General features: G+C 40.1%; 1 protein-coding gene across 3 annotated transcripts in view; it reads right to left on the bottom strand.

Moving 5' to 3' along the window:
• Window positions 1–18,275, bottom strand: part of OSBPL8 (oxysterol binding protein like 8) — a 173,280-nt gene that overhangs the window by 124,724 nt on the left and 30,281 nt on the right. The window lies entirely within an intron of this gene.

Raw genomic sequence — 18,275 nt, forward strand, 5'->3', positions numbered from 1 at the left:
CTTGTCCTTGGGTTCCTGCAAACTCTTCAGGGAAGGTGACTTTTGGATTCCACGGTTGGGGCGGGGAGCCTGGTTGCCAGGAAACAACCATGTGATTAGAGTACCACCCCTTGATTTCCAGGGAGGTGAGAAGGGCCTGAGGCTGAATCAATCGCCACTGGCCCAAAGACTTAGTCAATCACAACTATGTAATGAAATCTCCATAAAAGCCCTAGAGGGCAGGCTTTTGGGGGGAGAGCTTCTACATCTGGGAACCAAACTCCTCCTGGTGCCACCATGCTGGACCTCAACTTGAAGGAACTACCAATAGCCAAAGAAGGAAATGATAGGTTCCCAGAAGGATGGAGACAGACCCCCCCCAATCCCCAAAAGGGGCTGTTCACCTTGGAGACTTGCTGTGGACACCCTCTCCCAGAATCTGGATGCTCAAGTTGGGCAGCAAGAAACAATGGCCTTCAGAAAACAACTGCCTGCATAGATTAACCTTCTACAAGGATTAAAAGCCCTGTGTCATGGGATTCTATCCCCTACCCCTCCCTTGACCTTCCCCTCCTTCTTCATCAATCCTGCCATAAGTTCCCGCCATGAACTCCATCCAGCCACAGATCCTTTATTTATTTATTTATTTATTTATTTATTTATTGTCTTTTTGCCATTTCTTGGGCTGCTTCCGTGGCATATGGAGGTTCCCAGCCTAGGGGCTGAACCGGAGCTGTAGCTGCCGGCCTCCGCCAGAGCCACAGCAACTCAGGATCCGAGCCACATCTGCAACCTACACCATAGCTCACGGCAATGCCGGATCCTTAACCCACTGAGCAAGGCCAGGGATTGAACCCGCAACCCCATGATTTGTTAACCACTGAGCCACGACGGGAACTCCAGCCTATAAGCCTAGCATCCCCTCACAGTCAGAGCTGGCACCATCTTGAGCTCAGCTCGCCCCCCTCTAATGCCTTTAATAAATCTCTCTTGCTTTACCAACTAGGCCTTGCATGTTCCTCCCTTGGAAAACCTAACATTTGGTGCCAAAACCCGGCAGGGGATGACAAGGGAATGGGTAGCAGGTCAGTGGTGCCCAAAATTACTGGGTTTGCAACTCAGAGAGCAGAAGGCAGGGGGGCAGCTCATCTTGGGCTAACCTCTGGATAATCCCACCCAGGTTTGAGTCCCTGATCTAGGCACCTCTCCACCAACCCTCTCAAGCCCAGCTGGGGAGGACACTGAACCAGGAACTTGCCATCTTTCAGGGTCATCTGTCAGCACGACCACTGGGCCCTAGTTCCTCTGACACATCAGAGTGCGACCCTCTCAGACAAACCCTAGCACTACGTCAGAAGACTCCACGGCCATACGGCCCCTTGTTCCTTTGATCTGGGGATGCCCACATCAGAGCATAACCTCTCTCTTTTCTCGAGTCCACTATTCAGACCTTGGGGACGCCCAGCCTGAGGAGTGGCACTCCCAAAGGTGGTCCCTTACTTACTCTCTGTCCTCTCTTAGCCTCTCTTTCCTTCTCATCATGGGGAACACTTCTTCCACTCCTCCGGGAACACGCCTCTTGGCTGCGTCTTACAAACTCTAGATACTCTTGGACTAAGAGGAGACATTAGGTCCAAGCGTTTTAAATTTGTAATACCACCTGGACACAACAGACATTGGATCATGGCTCTCAATGGCTCCAAAATGGCACTTTTGATTTTAATATCTTGCATGACCTCAATAACTTTTGTCACGGTAACAGCAAGTGGCTCAAAGCTCCCTAGGTTCAGGCCTTCTTTATCATCTGCTCATGACCCTCCCTCTGTTCTTCTGGCTCCACCTTTCAAATTCTTCTCCTTCCTTCACAACCACCCCCCCCCACCAGCTGATTCTGATATCTCATCCTTTGATCCTGCAGATAATTCCCCCACCCCCCAACTCTCTCCTTGCAGCCACCTCTCCCACCAGTTCACCATCCTCTCCTCTACCCTGGGCCTCCTCAGCTCCACCTGATCCTAACCCAGACCCCAACCCCTCTTTCTTTCCCCCTCATACATAGTCCCAGACCCAACCTTCTGCCTCCAAAGACACCTCCCAACCAGCTGCTTTATTCCCTTTAGGGGAAGCTGCAGGAGCTGAAGGGATTGTCTGGGCCCACGTCCCTTTTTCAATGCCCAACCTCTCTCAAATTTAAAAAAGGTTCTCTTCTGGCCCCGCCACTTACATTAAGGAATTTGAATATCTCACTGGTGACCTTACCTGGCATGACATCCATATCATCTTATCCTCTATCTTCTCCCCTGAGGAAAAGAAAAGGGTCAGCTTAACTGCTTAGGTCCATGCTGACGACCTCCACTGGCAAGAGAACCACCAGCAGGTTGGGGCAGCAGACACCAAAGTCACATGATAACTTGCCTCATAGAAGGGCTCTGGAAAGCAGCCTACAGAGTTGTTAACTATAAAAAACTAGAAGAAATTAGTGAAGGCCCAGATGAGAACCCTGCCCTCTTTCTCATTTAACAGAGGCTCTTCAAAAATATACAAATTTAGACCCTTTCTCAGTAGAAGAAAGACTTTTCTTAAACACTTACTTCATTTCTCAATCTGCACCTGACATAAGGCACAAACTACAAAAATTGGCAGATGGCCCTCAAACCCCACAATAGGATCTCTTCAGCCTCACCTTTAATAATCAGGATAAAGAGGCTAAAAACCAAAAATTAAAAAGAAATTGGGCTAAATACCAAATGCTGGCAACTGCCATTCAGGGACCCCCAAAATATAAGCTCCCTCACAAGAACAATGGCTCTAAGGCCCCTACAGGCCCATGTTAAAGATGCGACAAGAGAGGCCACTGGAAGGTCGACTATGACCACCCTCTGCAGGGGAGGGCCACATGCCTCCCCGTGGAGAGACCTCAATCATCGAACCTCAACCTGCCAAGCCTCCGTGGCCTGGCCACAGAAGACTAGAGTGCCCGGGCCCCCCAGCCCCATGCCTACTACTCTATCAGAGCCCCCAATAACTCTGCTAGTTGCAGGTAAGCTGATCTCTTTTCTTATTGACACAGGGGCCACTTACTCAGCACCACCTGAATTTATAGACCCCCATGCACCCCTCTCAAGTCTACACTGTGGGGGTGACAGTTTAATATCCAAACCCTTAACAACACCCCCTCTAAATTGCACCTTATCAGGAACACCCTTTAGCCATTCTCTCCTGATACTACCCAGGTGCCCAACCCCGATTCTTGGCAGAGACATTTTATCTAAATTAAAGGGTTGTCTCCAGCCTAGATAAAAGGTTTCTTATCAGAATTCTTAAGCACCATATGCACAAAGAAAGTGAAGAAAATTAACTCTTAAATTTATATTTCTCACTTAATATAGGCCTCTACACTGCACTGCTTTATAGAGAGAACTACTGACTTAAACTCACCCTAAAACAAAGCTCTAATAAGAAAAACACCAAAGTTCCCGTCATGGCTCAGTGGTTAATGAATCCAACTAGGAACCATGAGGTTGCGGATTCAATCCCTAGCCTTGCTCAGTGGGTTAAGGATCCAGTGTTGCCTTGAGCTGTGGTGTAGGTTGCAGACGCGGCTCAGATCCTGTGTTGCTGTGGCTGTGGCGCAGGCCGGCAGCTACAGCTCCGATTAGACCCCTAGCCTGAGAACCTCCATATGCCATGGGAGCAGCTCAAGAAATGGCAAAAAAAAAAAAAAAAAAAAAGAAAAGAAAGAAAGAAAGAAAGAAAAACACCAATGCCTCTACAAAAAGAAGACAATATCAGAAGCAGACCACTGTTCCAAGATTGCCACACCTGACTCTTACAGTTGTTTTACTTCTGATTTACACTGGTGGGTGTCTCCCCTCCAAGGCTCTTACTATTGATGTAACTATGTGGGATCCCCTCACCTGGCCAATTAATACCTACTCTGACCCAGCCCACAAATATGTTTTCTTCTAATGTTACTCTAGCTCAAAGCAACAAGTAAGACTTCAGCCAAGGAATATAACTTTCCCAGGTTATATTAATTTAAATTTAAAGGCTCCCTTATGTTGAGACCAATTAATCCATCTAGGGGTAACCAGCCTAATAACACTAGGAAACTAGGCTAAACAGACAAAGCTAATATATAACTTCCTTTAAAAATCAGAAACAGACTAAGCCAGTTGAACAGGGATATACTGGGCTGTACTTGATGAAGGCTCTTAAATTTATATTTATGACTTTACTAATACTGCTATTTATATTATTTTTATTAACTGTTTTCACAAAATTGCTATTTCTTGCATTGCCAAATGTGTAACTGAGTCTCTGATAAAATGATACAAAATTCCATATGAGATCAGTGATCTCTAGATAAAGGAAAATGCAACAAGAGGGAATATTTTCCTGGACCATAAAGGACTAGGAAGACAGGTGGTCCGGAGACTTTTGGCTACTGTTAATAAGGCCTAGTCCAGTAATAGCACACAGAGTGGCTTATCGGTGGAATCTTGCCAGAACTAGGAATGTTCATTCCTAGCGTGGGATGCAATGGTCATGAAATGCCTCCCAAAACTGTGGTTGAATTTATGACCATGGGGGAGCACTGTGAACTGAAGTTTAGCACTTGCCATTAGCCTCCACATGGAGTAAAACATAAGCCACTGCAGCTGCCAATCTGCAGCACCCCCTGGGTGGAACTCAGGGTGGAGACCAGGAGCAAGGCACTCTGTGCTCTTGGAAACAGAACAGGACTTCAGATAGTTAGATTTCAAGTAAGGATTTTTATGGGCCCAAATTCTTGCATCTTCTCATATCTAGAAAAAAACAGAAATCATTAACTGCATCTGCATGGGCCATTCTAGAGAAAAGGCAGAATGGAGTAGCTGTGGGTCAGACATCCAAGGTAATACTAGGAAACATTATGGGAGTAATTTTAGACATGTCTTTGTATTGCTAAAAACTTAAGGTTTATGTGCCCTGTCAGACTTGATGCCACCAGCTGTTCTCAAACCAGCCTCAGCAGGCAGCTGCAACCTTACATTTTCAAGGTCTCCTCTTATAACAACAGAAAGGAGGCAACATGTATAACAACCAAGACCTCCTGTTAATTATGTGTTAATACCACATCAAATGTTAAAATTGACTTAGATGAAACTACACTCCTCCTTAAACAGTACCAATATCAACCTATATGCCAAACCTCTGCTTAACCTCATTTTTCTTTTTTTCCCATCCTCTATGGTAGGAACCTACCACGTCCAGCCACCCAGTACTTGTCGCCCCTAGCCAGCAGGAAGTAGCTACAGAAGAGTGGAATTTTTCTTTTTTTCCCATCCTCTATGGTAGGAACCTACCACGTCCAGCCACCCAGTACTTGTCGCCCCTAGCCAGCAGGAAGTAGCTACAGAAGAGTGGAATTTTTCTTTTTTTCCCATCCTCTATGGTAGGAACCTACCACGTCCAGCCACCCAGTACTTGTCGCCCCTAGCCAGCAGGAAGTAGCTACAGAAGAGTGGACCATTGCCCCATTCCATATAACAAGACTGGAATGATAGGTTCCCAGGAGGATGGAGACAGACTCCCCCCCCCAACCCTCAAAAGGTGCTGTTCACCTTGGAGACTTGCTGTGGACACCCTCTCCCAGAATCTGGATGCTCAAGTTGGGCAGCAAGAAACAATGGCCTTCAGAAAACAACTGCCTGCATAGATTAACCTCCTACAAGGATTAACTGCCCTGTGCCCTACCCCTCCCTTGACCTTCCCCTCCTCCTTCATCAATCCTGCCATAAGTTCCCGCCATGAACTCCATCCAGCCACAGATCCTTTATGAGCTTAGCACCTCCTCACAGTCAGAGCTGGTACCACCTTGAGCTCAGCCCGCCTCCCTCTAATGCCTTAATAAATCTCTTTTGCTTTACCAACTAGGCCTTGCACGTTCCTCCCTTGGTAAACCTAACATGAACGATTTAAGCACTGAAAAAAATAAAGGGATATAGAAGCTATGAACAATGGATTTAAAAATTTTATTAACAGACCTATAAATTTCGCTGCAGCCAACAAATGCAATATATCCTTTTCAAATACTCATGTTTCCAAATTTAACTACATGCTGGGCCAAAAAGCAAGTCTCAAATAACTTGCAAAAGACTGAAAACAAACACACAGATGATCTCTGACCACAATGCAATTAAGCTTGAAATCAATGCTGGAACAATGTTACCAGAATCCGGGTTCTTGTTCACAGAGCTGAAGAATGAACTTCGAGAACACACAGGCAGCTTGCAAGCAAAGCCTTTATTACAGGAAAGCAAATAGCTCCCAGGACAGCTGGGAAGGGGGGGAAGAGCCCCCCCCCTCTATTGTCCTATAGGGGTTTTTAATCCCTATAGGGATTACCAACATGGGTTACCAACATGGGGTCCAGAAAGATGTGGTTTTCTCCCACTGGCCTTGCCCAACTACCTTTATCAGTCCTTGTCCAATATGGGTCTTACAAGTGGAAATGTCCCATAAGTCTCATGGTTTCTTTGCCCTTCTCTTTCCAGAGACTGAGTCTCAGCGGGTTAGAGATTAATGTCCATCTGGGCATAGGTACACTCCCTATAGTAAACAAAGCCTGTGGGATGTTACTCCCCAGAGCCCTTAAGCCACAAATGTTAATCAACAGCCACATCAAAGAATGCAACAAAGCCCATGATCCTATACTGACTACCTGAGTTATTATTCCGCCTCAAAATCACTGACAAAAAGATAGAAAATCTTCATGTATTTTGAAATTTAAGAAATATACCTCTAAGTAACCTATGAATTGAAGAAATAATCACACTGGCAATTAGGAAGCAACAAGGAAAATTGGGTTTTAAACTAACTGATAATAAAAACACTATGTATCAAAACTTGAAGTACCCAGAGAAAATTTATAGGTATAAAAGGCAGTTTGAAAACCAAAGAACTAATCATCCATTTCAAAAAAAGTTAAAGAGAAGCAAACTACACATAAGAAAATAAAGGAAGGAAACAAAAAAAGAGCAGAGACAACACAGAAAACTGAAATACAAAAAAGTAAATCAACAAAGTTAAAAATCAGTTCTTTGAAAAAATTAATGAATACTAGTAAGACTAAACAAGGGAAAAAAGATCAGAAGTAACCAAGATTATAACTGATAAAGAAGACAAAACAGGAGTTCCCATCATGGCGCAGTAGAAACGAATCCACATACAACTTTAATCAAAAGGCTGCAAGACCCCAAAAATGGGGATTCTGTTTTGGAAAGCTTTGTTATAAATTTCCTGGCATAAACAAATAGGCCAGGGAGTTCCCGTTGTGGCTCACTGGTTAACGAATCCATCTGGGAACCATGAGGTTGCGAGTTGGATCCCTGGCCTTGCTCAGTGGGTTAAGGATCTGGCGTTGCCATGAGCTGTGGTGTAGGCCGCAGATGCGGCTTGGATCCTGTATTGCTGTGGCTGTAGTGTAGGCTGGCAGCTGTATCTTGATTAGACCCCTAGCCTGGAAACCTACATATGCCACGGGTGCGGCCCTAGAAAAGACAAAAAGACAGAAACAAAAAACCAAATAGGCCAAATGTTTTTAAATTAATGAAACATATTCTAACAGGAACAGAAAACAGCAAATAGACTCTATTTCTCCTCTAATGCATAGCTGTTTCCTCCTCTGTGCACTCAAAGTGTTTCTAGTGCAGAACTAATCATACTGTATTTCTAAATATTTAACCACCTGCCTCCCCCATTTAGATCCAAAACTCCATGATGACAATCAATTTATACAAATTAATGACTGCCTAATATGTGTTAGGCATATGCTACCTTCTGGAGAATCAAAGAACACGAAACACGCATGGTCATGAACTCTTGAGGTCATGTGAAGCTTCTCATTGGAAAGTAGAGACCTAAACGATGAGTGGCAGTTAGCTAAACAAAGAATGGCAAGAAACACATTCCAAGAAGAGAATATGCATAAGACCTAAGGCAGGAGACCAATCGCAGATTTTTCCACATTTCCAGTAGCACTACATACTACAGAGTAGATACATTATATTAGAGATTATGAGATGGTTGATGAGGAAGCATGAGAGGATGGATGAAAAAAATTAAGTCAATATAAAAACAGCCCTATTTCACTTGAGATTGTGTATTTCGGACTTGACAATTCACATTTAAACATGATATTTGACCAAGACTTTTTAAGAATTTAAACTATTGTGAACCAAGGTCCATTTAGTAGCTGCTTCTCCTAGTCACTGTAAGATAATGTGGAAGAGAAGCAATTAGAGCAGGTAAGATTTTGATATTCCTCTGCTCCAGAACAAGATAGCTCTCAAAAGAATAACATTGGATAGAAAGAACAAGTTATTTTTTTCCATCACCTTACTTAACTGCCATTTTCTTCTTAAGAGCTTTTGCTGTACTCTAAGAATCCAATAACAGCGTCCAAATCTTTTTTGCACCCACTAAATCAGCACTTAACATAGTGTGAATGATAACATCCTTAACTGTTCACAACTCATACCTTGGGTTTTCACAGTAGCCAAAACTTAATTAACTCCTAATTATCCCAACATGTTGTGACTGTAAAAGAGTGTAAATAACAAGACTAATGTTTCTGTCTACTGAAAGTAGTGCATTAAAAAACAGTGTGTGGCAAATGTGGAAAAAGTGGAGTCTTTGTGCACTGCTGATGGGAATGTAAAACGGTACGAACACTAATGGAAAACAATATGGTGAATCATCAAAAAAATTAAAAACAGAATTTTTTACATATGATCTAGCAATTTCACGTAAAACAACTGAAAGCAGAGTCTTGAACAGATATATGTACGCCTGTGTTCACAGCAGCATTATTAACAATAGCTAAAACATAGAAGTGGCCACTGATACATGAATGGACATACAATGGAATATTATTCAGCCTGAAAAAAAGAAGAAATTTCTGACATGTTACAACACAGATGACCTTTGAGGACATTATGCTAAGTAAAATAGGTCAGTCACAAAAAAAACCCCAAACAAAAACTGTATAATTTAACTTATATGAGGTCCCTAAAACAGCCAAAATCAGAGACAAGTAGAATGGTGGTTGCCAGGAGCTGGGAAAAGGGGAAATAGAGAGTTATTGTTTAATGAGTATAGAATTTCAATTCTGCAAAATGAAGGGAGTCCTACAGATGAATGGTGGTGGTGGTTGCACAATATGAATGCACTTGACTGTATACGTACAAATGGCTGAGATGGTAAATTATATGTGTATTTTACCACTGCTTTTTAAATTTAGGGGGAACAAGTAGTGTGCAGTTTTCCTTTTTAGAAATACCATAATTAGAAATCACATTTAAGACATACCAACATTCCTCAAAGACAAATTTGTCTGGTTCTGTTTAGAAATAAATCAGTCATGGTGGCACTGTGATCCCTTTCCACCATGTACTAGTTATTCACAGTGAATCATTTAAACCTGATGATCTCTTGTCTCATTTGTGAGTAAAAGACCCAGTCTTTCCTATTAATGGGTTTGTCTTAAATCTTTCAAGTAAACTGGACTATAAGTTTGCTGCTTCTTAAGGACTTCCTATAAATTAAGTAGTTCTAGAACACTTATGAGTTTTAAGAGGAAAAAAATATGCTTAAATAAAAATAAACTATAAAACCTGAAAAAAAAGGTGAAATGGTTAAGGTACCTAAACAAGTAGTTCTAGAACACTTATGAGTTTTAAGAGGAAAAAAAATATGCTTAAATAAAAATAAACTATAAAACCTGAAAAAAAAGGTGAAATGGTTAAGGTACCTAAACAAGGTCCTAAGCCAAAAGTTACAGTACTGAAATACAGTAGGCTCCTTTCTTGTGTTTACAGTAAAAAACCCTGTCATTTCCACTGTGCCAATATGTACTGTCTGCTCAAAAATTATCCATAAACTTATTTTTATACTTTCCTAGAGGAAAAAAAATTTTTAAGGAGCAGGAGAGAGTTTACTGTTTTGTTCTCCCTTACAAATTTCTAAAGTATCCCCCCATTTCCCCAAAACAAAGCTGCCAAAAGAATAAGGGGCAGAGTTCATAGAAAATGGAGCAGCTATCTATAGAGTCAAAAAGAATACTTAGGTCATTTAAACACGTATTTTATAAGCTGATTCCCCACCCACTCATCTCCAAGAAAAAGAAAATTCAGAGTAGCATACTCTAAAGGTCAATACAGTATATCTCTTCATTCAAATAAAAAACAGAACACCTATGAATATGGCAAATCTTCTCAGCAGAAAAGCATGATGGCTCTATTTAAAAAAAAAAGTTATGATCATTATAAAGTAATATGGAATAGAGACTATGATATGCTAACTTCTTTTGGAACACAAAATATAATATTTAGGTATTCTGGTAAATTACAACCATTTTAAGTATGTATATAAACAATAAAGGACTAAGAGAAAAGAGAATAAATTGGCCTTTGAGGTGAATGAACACTTTAATGTTGGTAACAGACTGTTCTTCAGATAAATAACATTGGAGATAAGTAAATTATGGAAGAATGAAAATGTTCACAAACACCAAAACCATGGACTCAAATTAAAAACTGGCTATGGGAGTACCCATTGTGGCTCAGTAGTAATGAACCCAACTAGCATCCATGAGGATGAGGTTTCATCCCTGGCCTCACTCAGTGGGTTAAGGATCCGGAACTGCCATGAGCTGTGGTGTAGGCTGTAGACATAGCTTGGATCTGGGGTTGCTGTGGCTGTTTTGTATGCAGGCAGCAGTAGCTCCAATTCAACCCGTAGCCTGGGAATTTCCATATGCTTGGGGTTTGCAGGATAGGGGAGAGGAGGGGAAGGGAGAGGAGAAAAGGAAAGAAATCAGACTGAGATATAAAGAACAAACTAGTGGTTACCACTAAGAAGAATGGTGAGAAGGAAGGGTGAGACATAAGTATTGGATTAAGAGACACAAACTACTGTGTATAAAATACATAAGTGACAAGGATAAATTGTACAGCACAGGGAAAAAATAGCTATTCTTTTGTAATAACTTTAAAAGATATTAATCTATAAAGGAGTATAATCTACAACAGTATTGAAACCCTGTATTACACACCTAAAGTTAATACGATATTATAAATCAACTATACCTCAACAAAGAAATGAAGTAATACATGGTAACTTGGTGGTGTGGGGGAAGGGGGGAGAAACCAAGGTGAGAACTTCACCAAAGAGATAGAAAACAAAGAAGAAACAAATGAATTTTGGAGATGAAGAAAACAACAAAGAGTTTCAATAGCAGCCTAGAGCAAGCAGAAGCACAAGAAAGAATCAATGAGCTAACAGGCAGGACTTTTTTTTTTTTTTTTTGTCTTTTTAGGGTCTCACCTCTGGCATATGGAGCTTCCCAGGCTAGGGGTCGAATCAGAGCTGTAGCCGCTGGCCTATGCCACAGCAACATGGGATCCGAGCCACATCTGCAAACTACAGCGCAGCTCACAGCAACACTGGATCCTTAACCCACTGAACAAGGACATAGATCAAACCTGCATCCTCTTGGGTGCTAGTCAGATTCATTTCCACTGAGCCACAATGGGAACTCCAGATCTTCTGACATTAAACAGAGGAGCAAAAAAAACCACCAAAAAACAAAAAATAAAACAAACAAACAAACAAAAACACTAATGAAGAAAGCCTATGGGTCCTATGAGATGCCATCAAAAGAAACTATGCATCATTGGAGTCCCAGAAGGAGAAGGCAGGGAGAAAAAGGTAAAAGCTTATTTAAAGAAATAATATCTGAATACAACCACTATGGAAAACAGTATGGAGGTACCTCAGAAAACTAAATATTGAACTACCATTATGACCCAGCAGTCCCACTCTTGGGCATCTTTCCTTGAAAAAGACACATGCACCTGTGTGTTCACTGCAGCACTGTTCACAATAGCCAAGACGTGGAAATAACCTAAATGTCCATCAACAGATGAATGGATTAAGAAGATGTGGTACAGGAGTTCCCATCGTGGCTCAGTGGTTAATGAATCCAACTAGGAACAATGAGGTTGTGAGTTCGATCCCTGGTCTCGCTCAGTGGGTTAAGGATCCGGCATTGCAGTGAGCTGTGGTGTAGGTTGCAAATGCGGCTCGGATCCCGCATTGCTGTGGCTCTGGCATAGGCTGGCAGCTACAGCTCCAATTAGACCCCTAGCCTGGGAACCTCTATATGCCATGGGTGCAGCTCTAGAAAACACACAAACACACACACACACGAAGAAGATGTGGTACATATACATGATGGAATATTACTCAGCTATAAAAAAGAACAAAATAATGCCATTTGCAGCAACATGAATGGAACTAGAGACTCTCATACTAAGTGAAGTAAGTCAGAAACAGAAGACAAACACCATGTGATATCACTTACATATGGAATCTAATATATAGCACAAATGAACCTTTCCACAGAAAAGAAACTCACGGACTGGAAGAACAGCCTTGTGGTTGCCAAGGGTGGGGGGAGAGAGTAGAATGGACTGGGAATGTGGGGTTAATAGATGCAAACTACTGCATTTGGAGTGGATAACCAATGAGATCCTGCTATATAGCACTGGGAACTATATCTAGTCTCTTATGATGGAACATGATGGAGGATAATGTGAGAAAAAGAATGTATGTGTGACTGGGTCACTTTGCTGCACAGTAGAAAATTGACAGAACACTATAAACCAACTAATGGAAAAAAATGTCATTAACATCAGATAAAGAAATAATGGCTGAGAAGTTCCCAAACCTGAGGAGACATTTGAACACCAAGTTCATTAAGCTAATTAATTGGTCATCCCAAAATTACAATCCTAACTTATCTTCTCCAAGATATATTATAACAAAATGATCTAAAATACAGTACCAAAATTTTAAAAACAGCGAGAGAAAACAGTTTTCCTTCATTCAAGGGTACCCTCATAAGTGTATCAGCAGATTGCTCAACAGAATCCTTGCAGGCCAGGAGAAAATATAATGATATACTGAGAATACTGAAAGAAAGAAACTGCCAACTAAAAAACTTTTACACACAGCAAAATTGTCCTTCAGAAATGAAAGCAAGATAAAGGCTTTCCAAAACAAAAGCTGAGGGTGTTCATCACCACTAAACTTATCTTACAAGAAATGCTGAAACTAAAGGACACCAGCTAATAATATGAAAACAGCACCTTGGTAAAGGCAAGTATACAGTCAAATTCAGACTATTCTAATACTGTAATATGGTGTTATGTTAACCACTTAACTTTGGTATAAAGGTTAAACAACAAAAATTTTAAAAATAGCTACAGTAACAATAATTTCAAATGAGTACACAATATTAATAGATGTAAAGTATGACATCAAAAACATAAAATGTGTGGGAAAAGAGACACTTAACTTTGGTATAAAGGTTAAACAACAAGTTTTAAAAATAGCTACAGTTAACATTAATTTCAAATGAGTACACAATATTAAAAGATGTTAAGTATGACATCAAAAACATAAAATGTGTGGGAACAGAGATTTGTATGAAATCAAATTATCAACTTAAAATTGATTGTTATATCTAAAAGATATTTCAGATAAGCCTCAAAGTAACAACAAAACAAAAACCTGCAAAAGACACACAAGAGAAAGGAAATCAAAGTATACCACTATGGAAAAACATCAATTCACAAGGAAAGACAAGAGACAAAGAAAGGAACAAAGCAACTATGTAAAAGCCTGAAAACAACAAGATGTTAAGAGTAAGTCTTTACTTATCAATATTTATCATAAATATAAATGGATCAAACATTCCAGTCAAAAGGCACAGAGTAGCTGAATGGATTAAAAAAAAAAAAGACTCAATTACATGCTGCCTACAAGACATTCACTTCAGCTTTAGAGACACAAAGGATAAAATATAAAAGCGAAGAGGTGGAAAAAGAAATTCCAATAAAATAATTTACTTTATTCCAAATAAAAACCAAGAGAGCAGGAGTAGCTATACTTACATTAGACAAAACAGACTTCAAGTTAAAAACTATAACATAACAAGAGACAAAGAAGGTCAATTATATAATGATAAAGGGGTCAATTCACCAAAAGGATGTAACAATTATAAGTATATATGCACCCAACATTAGAGCAACTAAATATATTGAGCAAAAACGAACAACCTGAAGGGAGTAATAGACAGCAATACAATAATCAAAGGGGACTTGAATTGCCTATTGTCTTTTTTCTTTTCTTTTTTTTTTTTTTGTCTTTTTGCCATTTCTTGGGCCGCTCCAGCGGCATATGGAGGTTCCCAGGCTAGGGGTCGAATCGGAGCTGTAGCCGCCGGCCTATGCCAGAGCCACAGCAATGCAAGATCCGAGCCGCGTCTGCAATCTACACCACAGCTCACGGCAACGCCAGATCGTTAACCCACTGAGCAAGGGCAGGGATCAAACCCGCAACCTCATGGTTCCTAGTCGGATTCGTTAACCACTGCGCCACGACAGGAACTCCGAATCACCTATTTTCAATGATGAATAAATCCAGACATAAAAAATTAAGGAAATAATCAGATTTTAACTTAACTTTAGACCAAAGAACTTAATAGCCAGATATAGAACATTTCATCCAACAGCAGCAGAATACTCATTCTTCTCAAGCACATTTGGGACATTTTGTAGAATAAATCATGTTAGGTCATCTTAGCAAATTTTAAAAGACAAGTCATATCAAGTATCTTTTCCAATTGCAATGTTATGAAACTAGAGATCTGTAACAAGGAAAACTGGAAAACTCATAAACATGTGTAAATTAAACAACAGACTCCTGAACAACCAATGGGTCAAAGAGGAACTCAAAGGGAAAATTTAAAAAAAACAAATCTTGGAAGTTCCTGTCATGGCACAGCAGAAACGAATCCGACTAGGAACCATGAGGTTGCAGGTTTGATCCCGGCCTCGCTCAGTGGGTGAAGGATCTGGCATTGCCGTGAGCTGTGATGTAAGTCGCAGACACGACTCGGATCTGGTGTTGCTGTGGCTATGGCCAGAGCTACAGCTCCAATTAGACCTGAGGCCTGGGAACCTCCATATGCCATGGGTACAGCCCCAAAAAGACACACACACACAAAATTCCAACGGAATTTTTCCAGTGAAATAGAAAAAGCAATTCTAAAATTCATATGGAACCACAAAAGATCCCAAGCAGCCCAAGCAACTTTCAAAAAGAAGTAACAAAGCTGGAGGCATCACACTTCATTCCAATCTATACTGCAAAGCTGCAGTAATCAAAACAATATGATACTGGCATTAAAAAACAGGCACATAGAACAATAGAACAGAATCAAGAGCCCAGAAATAAACCTACACATGTATGGTCAACTAATATTTGACAAGGGAGCCAATAATAGTGGGGAAAGGATAGTCTCTTCAATGGATGGCATTGGGAAAACCAGAGAGCCACAGGCAATGCAATGAAACTATACTGCTATATTACACCATACATACACACACAAAAAAACCCAACTCAAAATGAATATAAGTCCTGACTGTAAAACTCCTAGAAATAAAAGGAAAAAGCTCCTTAGCATTGGTCTTGCCAATGATTTTTTTTTTGATATAACACCAAAAGCACAAACAACAAAAGCAAAAATAAACAAGTGGGACTACATAAAACTAAAAGGCTTCTGCACTGCCAGAGAAAAACAGAAATGGTAACCTAATGGCAACAGAAATGGCAACCTAGAGAATAGGGAAAAATAGTTTCAAACCACATATCTGATAAGGGGTTAATATCCAAAATACATAAGGAAAGAATACGATTCAATGGCAGAAAAATAATCTGATTTAAATATAGCTAGAGGACTTGAATAGACACTTTTCCAAATAAGATATATAGATGGCTAATGGGACGTGAAAAACTGTTCAACATCACTAATCATCAGGGAAATGCAAATCAAAACCATGTAGATATGTCTCACACCAGCTGGAATGGCCATTATCAAAAAGACAAAGGTAACAAATGCTGGTGAGGATATGGAGAAAAGGGAATGCTGTACGGCCACAATAGAAGAGTATGGAGGTTCCCCCAAAATTAAAATGGAGCAACCATATGATCTAGTAACTCCACTGAGAATACATCTGAAGATGAAATCATTATCTTGAAGAAATATCCACACCCCCATGTTCATTTGCAGCATTATTCACAATAGCTAAGACAACCTAAAAGTCCATCAATAGATGAATAGCTAAAGAAAATATGGTAAATAGGTACAATGGAATATCATTCTGTCCATAAAAAAAGGAATTTCTTCCATTTGCAACAACATAGATGGACCTTGAAGGCTAAGTAAAATAAGTCAGACAAAAAAAGACAAATCTTGTATGATCTCACTTATACTTGGAATCTAAAAACAATGAATGCATAGATACAGAGAGTAGAATGGTGGTAGCCAAGGGCTAAGGGGTAGGAGAAAAGGGAAAGGGTACAGACTTCAGGTACAAGATGTATAAGTTCTTGCCGAAGTAATATACAGCACAGTGACTACGGTTAACAACACTATATTGTATACTTGAAAGCTCCTGTGATGGTAGAGCTTTAATGTTCTTACCATAACAACAACAACAACAATAACAACAAAATGGTAAATATGTGAGGTAAGGAATGTGTTAACTAATCTTTCTATGGTAAATATTTCATAATGTATATACATCAAATCATCACACTGTACACCTTAAACTTACACAATGTCAAATGTCAACTATATAATTCAATAAAACTTGGGGTAGAGGGGAGCATGTTAGTTCTTATTTTATTTTTGAAACCTTGGCATCTTGGATAGTACTGGCACATAGCTAGCACTTAAAAAAAAAAAATTCATTCAATGACTAAAAGAAACAAACAAACAAAAACTCTTAAAACTTACTGACTTGGTAGTTTAAATCACTTTTTTTTGTCTTTTTTTTTTGTCTTTTCCAGGGCTGCACCTGTGGCATATGGAAGTTCCTGGGCTAGGGGTCTAATTGGAGCTGTAGCCACCAGCCTATGCCACAGCCACAGCAACACCAGATCCGAGCCGTGTCTGTGACCTACACCACAGCTCATGGCAACACCGGATCCTTAACCTACTGAGCAAGGCTATGGATCGAGCCTACAACCTCATGGTTCCTCGTCGGATTCGCTAACCACTGAGCCTTGATGGGAACTCCTAAATCACTTATTTAAATAAGAGTATGAACTAAAGACAAGGCAAAAGCAACTGAAGTATAAAGCAGACCAGTCTTAATAAGTGCCATTTTATGATCATGGCAAACCAATAAAGGCTGGAAGGTCCAAACCCAAGTTCAGCCAAGAAATAGTTAATATTACATAAGATTAAAGAAATATTATACCAATCTAGAAACTATAACTTTTTTTTTTAAACCGGTCCACATCCACTTTCCCTTCCTTTGATAAGGCACCTTGATCTTCCTCTGAGGAAAACATCCCTCTTTCAAACTATGCAACTGGTGCCCCACCCTCTCCTAACAAAAAGCAAGCAATAAATACAAGCCAGGCAAATCAGTCCCTATCTGTATGATCTCTGAAAAATCTGAATCATGACCAAAGTGATCATATGAATCGAAAAATAATTAAAGAAGATCTATCCTAACAGGAGGCTCCATAAAGACTATCCATTGCTCCCTGCTCTTTAGATCTCAGGAGCTGCTCAAGTGTCTGTGCTTTCTAAAACTTACTGTTTCAGCTTTTATTTCCAGAGTATGAGCTTATCATTGTAGTGGTTTAAGTTAGCCAAAGAACCATAAATGGACATAGATACTATTTCAGCCACTTACAACCAAAATAGACAACCTTTGAATAATAAAACAAAATGAAAGTTAACTTTAAAATATTTTTAAATGAACTTACAAAAGTGAAATCAATGTCAGACCTGGAACATAAAACACCATATGTGCTACCATAAGAAAAAATACAGTAGCGTAATACTCACCTATGTGTTTCTGGCTAGGTGCTTTAACATCTTTAAATTGGATCTTTTATATAAACATCATGCAAGATCAAGTTTTTATCAGAATCATAAGGCAAAAAGATTTAATTTAATCAGTATTGTTTAACCAAAAATGTGATCTCTACCTCAATTTCAGGTTGGATCTTACTATCCAAGGTGCTTCCTCTGGAGCCCCTGCTTCATACCTTCTCATCCACTATCAAGTGAAAGATTTTCAGTCAACTGCATGACTAGTACTAAGAAGAGAAACATATCTAAAAATATCTATTCAAGCAGCTGAATGACATTTCCATTTGTCTGA

Source organism: Phacochoerus africanus, chromosome 7 (assembly GCF_016906955.1).
Source record: "Phacochoerus africanus isolate WHEZ1 chromosome 7, ROS_Pafr_v1, whole genome shotgun sequence".
NCBI lineage: Eukaryota > Metazoa > Chordata > Mammalia > Artiodactyla > Suidae > Phacochoerus > Phacochoerus africanus.